At 45.8% G+C, this 10,543-nt stretch overlaps 2 non-coding genes across 2 annotated transcripts; one reads left to right on the forward strand and one right to left on the reverse strand.

Annotated features, from left to right (window-relative positions):
- Positions 1–1,397: 1,397 nt before the first annotated feature.
- On the reverse strand, positions 1,398–1,469 carry trnaa-ugc (transfer RNA alanine (anticodon UGC)). The gene has a single exon. It is a non-coding gene; the product is annotated as a tRNA-Ala (tRNA).
- Positions 1,470–2,265: 796 nt separating this feature from the next.
- On the forward strand, positions 2,266–2,337 carry trnae-uuc (transfer RNA glutamic acid (anticodon UUC)). The gene has a single exon. It is a non-coding gene; the product is annotated as a tRNA-Glu (tRNA).
- The last annotated feature ends 8,206 nt before the right edge of the window (positions 2,338–10,543 follow it).

Genomic DNA, 10,543 nt, shown 5'->3' on the forward strand with positions numbered 1-10,543 from the left:
TCATTCCACCAAAATACTTTCTAATTTATAGTTTTAAAGGTTCATTCCACCAAAATACTGCTTTCTGTCCAACTTCTCAGTTTTAAAGGTTCCTTCAGTTGAGGGCTCCTGGTTCTGCGTGAGGGGTTGAGGGTCGATATGGGATGATGAGGAAGATTTCATGTCCCGATGGTCCTGCTAAAGTAACTGTGAGTCATGACATCAAACAATGTCATCAAAATACGCTTGAACTATTAAAATGGCAATAAAATCTACTGGAATCATTTTACCACAAACACTTTTATTGTGTTTTTGTGAGCATCATTTTTCAAACATTATAACATAAACTTTAAAAAGGGTCCATTCACTAACACTCTTACTTGAAGGTAGTCACTGATATCAGTAAACAGCTGATAAAGATTTGTGTTCATGTTTTAATTCTCTACTCTGACCTGTGCTGAGACACTCGACCAGAGAGGAAGACCTGCTCAGCCTCCTGCATGGACCAATTCTGCAGCTCAGTGATGACGACGAGGGATTCAGCATTGAGTTCATTTTAAACTTTTTGGAGGAAACACCTGTAAATTAACCAGCAGTTACTGGTGATGCTTCACAGTTTCCAAGCTCAAACGGCCTCCTGCTTGTTGGACTCACAATTTCCAAAAAATGTAGACATCAAAAGTCAAATCATGTTTTTGTTTGGTTTTGTGTTGTTTTGTTTTTTACTGGAGGAAAACTTCAAATTGTGATGATGTGTCTGACTTAGAAACTGAACCCCCAAAAATCAAAAAGTCTCCTTCTTCTGTGCCGTGATCTCTGAGCTGATCATGATTGATCTCATCAATAATCCTTGGCAGCCGACCAGTCACACACAGCCCCCCCCCACACACACACACACTGAGACATGCAGCAGCTCACAGTAACTGCCTCAGTCACACAGCAGATAGACTCCTTTCTATAACAAGATAAGCAGTAGAAATGGATGGAAGTGATGATGAACTGATGAACAGGTGATTTGTCCAAAAGTCAACATCAGATTCATTTCCAATCTGTGGAAGCAGTTTCATCTTGAGGTTCCAGGTAAGAACAGCCAGCTGTGGGCTGACACACATCTCTTCAGGAGCACTTCTATGCTCCAAACTTGCCAGGTTGAATTGTGTCTGTATTCTGAGGGCAGCAGGAGGACGGAGGAGTGAGGACACACACATTTGGAACTGAGAGCAGCTGTGTGTGGGATTTCCCCTCCAAAGATAAAACCAGCTCCTTCATGCTGGCTATGAAGGCTCACAGTCACACTGACCCTGCTACAAATACTTTGATATGCAACAGACTGGTTTCTCTTCTGCTAGTTTGTTATCAACTGTTGTCACATTTATGGATCAATTTAGCCGACAAAATGAAGGCTCCAAAGGACCAGCTGGAGATGCCGGGGTTTGAACCCGGGGCCTCATACATGCAAAGCATGCGCTCTACCACTGAGCTACATCCCCTCTGTCAGAGTCACTGTTTCACTGATGCAGCAACACAAACACAGACACAACATTTTTCTCCTTCATTTTAGGGATAAAAAGGAAGTCAGCCTGTGATCTCAAAGGCTCTGTGATCTCAGGAGTTTCACTGTGATGTTAGCCCTCACAACCTTAGACCACAGAGGCAAGTCAGGCTCCAGGAAGCTGAGGCTGCTCCGTTCTCAGTCCAGTCCAGAGTGAAGGTTTCCCTCTCTGAAGCTTTCCAATCCAGCCCAGATCCTCTCTGACTAGCAGGAGTCTTTGACCAGGAAATGAGAATTATATTGAACGTCTGCTCATCCTCAGAATGAAGTAAAAGTATTTGTGTTCCTAAAATAATCTCCAGATGCTAAGATCAATTATTAACATTGATTGACAGCTCTAAACTGACCCATCATCACAATACAGTTGCAAACTGAGGACTGGAATATTTAGAAATCCACAGTTGCTCATAACAACTGGTAGTACAAGTACACAGTAGAGACGACTGTAGGAAGTAGCAGTTGTGAGCCTTGAAGAAAATGCAGTAAAGACAGGAAGCCCCATCACATTGTCAGTGTTTCAGTGACTGGCATTGTGAAGAGACTGAGACAAAGTCAGTTATGAATGGAGGGCTGAGTTGGAGCAGAGGGGGGCAGGATCCTGGGGGTGGACTGTCTTTAGGGGGCTGAGGTGTCTGGTGGTCTTGGTGGACCCTCTGCATCTCAAGCTGAGACAACAGAGTCCTGTGTTCTTGAGTCATTGTCTATAGTCTCTGTTGTTGGAGAGCTCAGTGTGGTCCCTGGTGGTCTAGTGGCTAGGATTCGGCGCTTTCACCGCCGCGGCCCGGGTTCGATTCCCGGTCAGGGAATGAGTTATTTAGAGGTTGAGGGAGAGGTGATCAGGTGGTCCACATGATGGTGGAGGTGATGAACTGTGAGTCCATCATGGCTCCACTCTCACCCCCATTGTAGTGTTCTTGGTTCACTCTGCCATGGCCCCATGTTGAAGGCTGACTGTCTCATTCAGGTTCAACCCTTTGTTAGACACTATTAAGTCACTGACTCCTGCAAGGACAAACTCTGGTCAGTGTGGTCCCTGATGGTCCAGTGGCTAGAATTGGTGCTCTCACTGCCACAGCCTAGGGTTCAAGTCCTGGTCAGGGAAGCTGTGGATACCCTGAGGTTCTAGCCAACTATGGACTGATAGCTAACCTCCCCTCCTCTCTACAATCCTGGAGAAAGCAGCTGCTAATCAGCTGAGTGACTTCCTCCATAACAAGAGTTGATTTGAGGGTTTCAGCCTGGTTTTAGAGCCCAGCACAGAGACAGCACTGGTAGAAGTCACTGGATATATAAATATATATTATAGATAAATATCGGCCGACTCATCAATGGCTGAGGAATACATTCAGTCAGTAGCATATCAGTCCTCTGAAGCTGTAACGTGAGCCCACTTCTACCGACTAGAGGAGAGGTAAAATTACACCTGAAATCTGAGGTTTGTCCCTCAAAAAGAACCGCGATGTACTAAAAGTTTCCTCCCCAGAATGATTCTATCAACAAACACTTTAAATTGATATTCTGGAGTTTTATTTCAGTCGCCTGGAATGTGCTGTGGAGTGAGTAAGATGGTATTTAAATGGCAGGCCTATCCACTCGCGCTAGCACTAGCATTGCAGATAGCGTCAGCAGGACCAGACCCAATGGGTCCAAAACTGTCTCCAGTTGCTGGTAGCACCCTGGTGAGCTGGGAAGGCCAAAGGTCCAAAAAACTGAACCTCCCCTTCAAGACTGCAGCTGCTCAAGAATGCAGCTGCACGTGCATGGACAGGAACTAGGAGGAGAGACCACATCACCAATCCAGAACACAGTTTAAAATCCTTCTCCTCACTCTTAAAGCTCTGAAAGGAACATTCCAGCTAAAAAGAAACCTCAGGTGTGTTCTTGTGTTTTTATTATTTCGAACGATTGCAAATGGAACCCAGTTGTGGTGAATAGTAATAAAAAGAAGAAAGAGAAGTAACATAATTTCTTAATTTCTGTATAGATTTGCCAATCCGATTCAAAACCAGATATTATCGCTGCCTGTTTTGCTTCATTTCTCCATCTCACTGCTTCTCTTAGTTCTGTGTCCACCCAGGGTGATTTCATATTCCTGACTGTATATTTTCTTAGAGGAGCATGTCCTTTCCTTGCAGTTACCACTCGGTTCTGATCAGAACACCCCACTGGTCTAGATAATGCTTTGGAACAGAAACAGCTCCAGTTTGGGAGTATGTGGTCTGTGCATGTTTCACTTTCGCCCCATCTTTCCTAGAACACTCTTGTTGATCTTTCCACCATCTGTGTTCAATTACATGTTCTTGCATCGCAGCTTCTCTTGAAGTGGACAAGTTCCAATCTATGTTTGTGTCTCCAGGCAAATAAATGTCTCGATCAAGATGGCGTCCTCTATCTAACGTGAAACCTTGCACTTGGTGGTCTGGACACACCCTACAAGCAATGGTTGAACATGAGGTAGACTGATTTGCACCCAGATCACTTCAGTATTGCAGCCATCAAATCCAATCTTACTTTTGCTGGAATGTGATTTTGTACATAAACTGCTCCACCTCCTCCATAGCTGTTCCTGTCTCTTGTAAAAATATTGTACCCCTGGATTCCCAGTGCATCCTCATTGAATGTATCATCAAGGTGAGTTTGTGATCTTGCCAATAGACGGATATCCAAGGACAAGAGTTGGGACACTTCTGTTATTCTATTTCTCAGGCTGCAGATATTTTTGTGAGCCGACTGAAACCCTTTTCTTGGTAAATTAATTACAATCATAATAAACATAAATGGGACTTAATCGTCTTTCCTTTATTTTGTGAACCATAACACACAACCACACAACCACACACACAGACACACACGATTTTCCAATTAACAAACTGCAACCTCATCTTCTCGCCCCACCCCGACTGATGAACTATCTGGCCATGACTTGTCTTCCAATAACAATACAGCCACATGCAACAGGACAGTTTGTGTCCATGTGTAGAGTCAAAACATATATATACATACACACATGTACACACATGATGTCATCATAAAAACCCTTCCTCTGGGGAATTGTGAGTCATGTAATGTGCTACAGGGCCGAGTCGTTGTGCTTCTATTCCTTCTACAACAGCCACGGAAATATGGGGCGAGGTTTTATCAACCTGAAACAGTGACAAAGCCAAACCTCCAACGTTTGGTAAATAGAAAACACCTTTTGGGGTTCTTGCCAAAGTGTCTGAGAACACAGAGAATTGTGATCCCATATTTGGGTCTAACAGTTTGAAGCAGGCAACATCCGTTCCTGTCATATCAACATGTAGAGTTACATGGAGGTCTTGTAAACCTGTTAACCTGGAATGATCTGGCAGGTCTTCTTTTCCTGCTAAGAAATCATCCGTCTGAATCCAGGACACCGTCAGCATCTGATTGAAAAGGAGTACATGAGAGAATAATAGCATCCTGTATTTACCGCCTGTAGCATGTTGAAGAAGCATTCAGAATCATGGTCAGGGACTGTGGTATGAACGCCTTCAGGAGAACAATGAATAGTTGCACGCCACTTGGTGAACAAATCCCGACCCAGTAGATTACTTGGTGAGTTATCAGTGATTACAAATGGATGCTCTCATGAAATGAGTCCAAACTGAACTTTGGCTGGTGCTCCAATGGACTTTGCATAGTTACTCCAGCAATTGCTACTGTTTTTATATTTTCAGAAGTAGGAACTAATCCTACACGGTTAGCATCTGACTTATTAATGGTGGAAACTGTTGCACCTGTGTCCCCTAAGAGTTCAGCAGATTTTCCATCTCCTGATAATTCAACTTTAGGTTCAGCAGTTAGAGTTATTTGAGAGCATTCAGTTACAACTTTCTGTTTTTCATTTTCATTGTTGCACACTGGAAGACACTGAAGTGCTGTCCTATTGTTGAGGGGGATGCCACAGGTTCAGAGGCGGTCCTGGTCTGGGGCCCTGTGGAGTCTGAGGTCTTGGGTGCCAGTTTCCTCTTCTTGTTGGTCTTGGCCTTCAAACCCTCTACCTCTTCTAGGATACAATCCTCTTCATTAATCACTTCTTCTCCTTCATCATTTAACACATTTTTGTCCTGGTATCCTAGGTTTCCAGGTTCTAGTTCTTCTTCTAAATGCAGGGCTCCATTGAGCAGAGGGAGAGAGTGAGGCAGACAAGTTCTGCTCTCTTTTAGGAAGCTTGGACAGTTCACTAAGTGACGGAACAGGACTTTGGAGATCATCATTGGCAGCAGCAGCTGCTCAAGCAGAGGTGGAGGACTGAGTAGGTTTGCTACTGGGAGTCTGCTGCTGTAACTGGTAAAAAGTGTTCTCCTACCAGTCTATATGATCAGTGGAGTCGTTGCATCGAGTCTGTAACCTCAGGTGTTTAGGATCCCATCCTCGTCGCCATTAATTGTGGTCAAGTGGCCCTGCGTGGGGGGGTCGTCCGGCGGAGCAGTGAACAGAAAGGAGGCGTGGTCTCTTTCTCAAACCTTACACACTTTATTCATGCATGAGAGAGAAGTTACAGCACTCATAGAGCATCAGAAGTTCTCTGATGTTTCTGAGGAACAGTCAGCTATTCATCACCGTGGGGAGGGGACATACAGATTGGAGGTAGAGTCATGTCACATCCAAGGATTCTCAAAATCTCAAAATAGGCGCCCAGGTTGAGGTCAAATAGTTCAGATTATTAAAATTAACAAATGCAAACATCAATCTGCCAACCACAAAGTAAGTTTACAACTTTGAAACCTGGAGCATGAGGGTACACACTTCAGCTCCTGTGGTTTGACCCAAATATATTTTAACGTCCATGAATAAGCATCGTATTCTGCATGAATAGCACTTTTACATCATGAGCAAACATTCTCTAAGGTTTTAACCGTCTCAGCTGTGAGGCTCTTCCACATTCTGCCTGACGTTTGCAGAGAAACATAGAAACCAACAGGTCATCTTCAGCTGCACAAATCCTGAGTGTCATATATTTTCATGAGCTCTTTTCTTGATAACTCATCTGGAGGGCAGGGAGCTGTTCATTCCTCTGAGTTGGAAGCTCCTGAGTCCAGAGCTCTCTTCACTGACACCCCATTACTGGCCACTGCTTCCTCCTCATCCATCGTCACTTGGATTTTCAGCAGCCAACATCTCTTCCTTTCACCTCTAAAAACTCGTGCACACGTGCGCACACACACACACACACACACACACACACACACACACAGACTCCACTAATGATCACATCTCATTTTTCTCTTAGTTCAATTTCAGTTTATTTTTGCATTTTTTGTGAAATGAATTCTTCAGTTGGACTTCAACATGAAACTCTCACTCTGGTTACGGCTTCAGAGCGACATTGTGACAAATGGTTTATTTCAAGGGTGTGTTCTCATGTGTGTTTTCAGGTATCTCTTATCTAAAAATCGTTTGCCACAAACTGAGCAGGGGTATGGTTTCTCCCCTGTGTGTGTTCTCATGTGTCTTGTTAGTTGTCCTTTTTCTGAGAACCTTTTGCCACAGATAGGGCAGGGGACTGGTTTCTCCCCAGTGTGAATGTACATGTGTGTTTTCAGATGTCCTTTAAGTGAGAATGTTTTGCCACAAATAGAACAGGAAAATGGTTTCTCCCCAGTGTGTGTTCTCATGTGTTTATCTAAACTATTTTTGTAACTATAACCTTTACTGCATGTTGAGCACCTAAAGGGACGCTCATCCTTCCTGACTTCAGTATCAGCTTCAGAAGAGTCTGACATCTGGTCGTCAGTCTGGGGTTGTACAAGTGGATCTGGATCTACCTTGCTGGCTGGTTCTGGTTCTGGTCCTCCACACTCTTCTCCATCAGCTTCTGTTTTCAGAGGGTGAACTGGGCTGCTGCTCAGAGACTCTTCTTTCAAGTTCTCCTCAGTTAGACTCTGATGAAGCTGTGGGAACTGAGGTTTCTCTTCGTTCCCTTCACTCTTCACAGGGACCAGAGTGAAGGGGAACGTGGTGATATCAGCCTCCTCCTGCCCTTGAAGCTGCCCTCCCTCCTCACTGGTCCAGAGCTCCTCCCGCTCCTCCTTAATGTGGGGGGGCTCTGGGTCCTGCAGCTCAGGGGGAACCTCTTCTTCAGCTGCTCCACATCTGCAGGACACAAACAGCAACATCAGAATCTCTTCATTTGACTCTGAAACAGCGGAGCAACAGACAGAAACAGAAATCAACTAAGATCTGTTATCACGTAACTTCAAACTGAACATTCTTGAATGACTGCAGATGTGCATGATGGTGTCTCATTGACTAATAAAAGTAGGGCTGCATTTCAAAATAAGAGAATATTAATAAAACTGTGCATGTTCAAATCAAGTGCTCCATTTCAGAAAAATAACAAAGGAGCCAAAGCTTGAGTTTCTCTTGTCCTGTCTCACATCTTGACTCAGTCTCAATCTCACAGAGAGGAAATCCCTCCACAGGTGAACCCTTGACTTCCTTCCCCTCTTGTGTTCTGCTCCTCCACTTCTTTGCTCACTGAGAGAATTGAGCTGACAGGATTTTAAACCTGGGCCTGAATGGAGAGGAGGGGCTCATTAGTGAGCCTGGAACGATCCTTAGTTTGATTAAGAGGAGGAGAAACCTGCCTGCAGTGGTTATGAGGAGCCAAACAGGACCAAACACAAAGATGTGATTTTTTGAGGCGGTGGTGTTACAGATTACAGTGGTGTTACAGGTGGTGGTTTGTTACAGGTGGTGGTTTGTTACAGGTGGTGGTCTCAGATTGAGACTCTGTATGCAGATGATGTTTCCTGTAAAACAGGATAATTAAGACAATCGGTGAGCGCGTCTGCTCTGTTCAGCTTCTCCGTGAAGACTGGGAAGCAAACCGGCGTTCACCGGGAGAAGCAGCCCGCGACACTGCCCCCTGCTGGCGGAATGACAAAACTCTCCCATTTTACATGGGACAGAAATAACATTAAAAAATAATCAAAATAACATAAAATGTGACCGACATTTGATGAGCGTCACAGTGGCATAAACAGACAGACATCGCTATCGGTCGATGCTGCTGGGAGCGACACAACACCTTCTCCTGGTCAGTGTGCGGGGACTCACCTGCTCTGTCCAGCCTGACTCGGGGCTTCAGCACGGCATCGAGCAGCAACCTCTGCCGGCGGTTCTCCCGCTCGTACTCCGCCACGGTTTCCTCCAGCAGAGCCACGATCTGCTCCGCGGCCGCCGCCAGCCGCTCGGTGAGCAGCGCTCTCAGCACCGGGACTCCAGCCGCTGAGTCTCCTTCTCCCAGCTGCAGCAGGAAGTCTTCAGCGGCGGCGAGGATCCGCTCCTGGACCGACACCCGCAGCAGCTGCGCGGCGCACATGTTGAGGTTCTACCGGCGCCACTCAGCCTTCCGGAGACAAAGACCGAGGCCTTCCGCTTCTTTTCTTCTTCTTCTTCTTCAAAACGAGCAGAGTCCAAGTTCTGTTCTCTGTGCCACTCCAGACTCGCTAACCTGGTAGCAGCGGTAGTGATGAGTGGAGTGATCCAGGATTTCGTTTTGAAAAACGCGTATTGATGACGTATTTAGTGACGTCCAAAGCCTCGCCGACCGGAAGTGGCCACGTGACGGATTCAGGACCTGGTTCTCCGGCTTGGCGTGAGATTCTAAACCACTAAAGCCTGATTTATGCTTCTGCGTCGCGTCGACGCGTGGTGACGTCAACGTCGAGGACTGTGATTTGTCCGCTCAAAACGTCATTTCCGGTTCAGTCGCAGCACAACAACACCGCCATTTTCAAAGTTTCTGTGGTGAAAGCTCCAAGAAAAAATTGACCAAGACGAAGAAAGGATTATTGGCGGCACTACAAAGACTGACAAATGGCCAACAATTGTCTGTGACCAGAAGAAAACCAAGGAATCCGACAAGAGCCCGTAAACAATACAAAGACAAAGCCACACCCCCTAGCGGCTTGGCGGTGAATTGCAGAGCAACGCGTTCCCCTGACGCAGAATAAACCAGGCTTCCCAGTCGCACCTGTTTTACGCCCCCGTGCCAGATAAGGACCCCCATCGGGCTGTGCCACTCTGGAGGGAGCGCGTCTCACAGTCAGTCAGCGGAACCATGCGGATCCGGGCCGGAGCTGTGGGAAGGAGCGCCAATTGTATCGGGTTGTTGTTTTCTGGACTGCAGCAGAACAGGAGCAGCCGGGACTGGAATGTAGAAGTAGGTTATCTTGAAGTTGACTCAGTTATGGTGAACGATATTGTGGTTCAACACTTTAATGAGCTTTAAGGCAAACATATTTCATGAGGAAACAACGCCGGAATTGGACGGATTTCAGCGGCACACAACAACGTATCCGATACACCTCATTGGAAACCTGGTGGTCTCAGACTAAGAAACACCAGTCACCATGAAGAAAGGAACTTTTAGCTGAGCACTCCTGTTCTTTTCTGCAGGTTGAATGTCGCATTTGTTGGACAGAAGCGTCTCATCTCAACAAAAGCACCTCTTCAGTGCTGAGGCATGATGGGGCCAGGCATGAGAATGAAGTCCCAGATCCACCAGGATGAACTCAGGTATACAGACACTCTCCAACTGACTCACAGTTGCTTCATTGATCATTAATTCCTATTCATTTCTTCTCTCCTTCATTTTTAACCATCCAGCTTCCAGGAAGCAGATGCTGGATGAGGCTCTGCTGAATTTGATCCTGAAGGACTGCCAGCCCCTCAGCACTGTTGAGAGGGAAGGGTTCAGGGAACTGGTTCAGGTCCTTGAGCCTCATATGTTTGCCAACCAGAAAGGTTTGTGTGGAAATGATCTAAAGCAGTAGTTGATATCTCCAGTTTATTTCATCTCTAATTTCAATGTATTGATTTACTCTGGGTGTCATTTTCAGACCATCAAACAAACGGTGGCCAAAAAGTACCAGGAGGAACGGGAAGGAGTGAAAAAGGAAGTCCAGCTGCCGTGTGGACATCTGTGGACATGGAGGCTCCCTTGGCTCTGACCTGTCACTGCATTCGTGAGAATGAATGTGT

This window comes from Aulostomus chinensis, chromosome 1 (assembly GCF_037954235.1).
Source record: "Aulostomus chinensis isolate RoL2024-O1b breed Wild chromosome 1, RoL_Achi_v1.0, whole genome shotgun sequence".
NCBI classification, from domain to species: domain Eukaryota; kingdom Metazoa; phylum Chordata; class Actinopteri; order Syngnathiformes; family Aulostomidae; genus Aulostomus; species Aulostomus chinensis.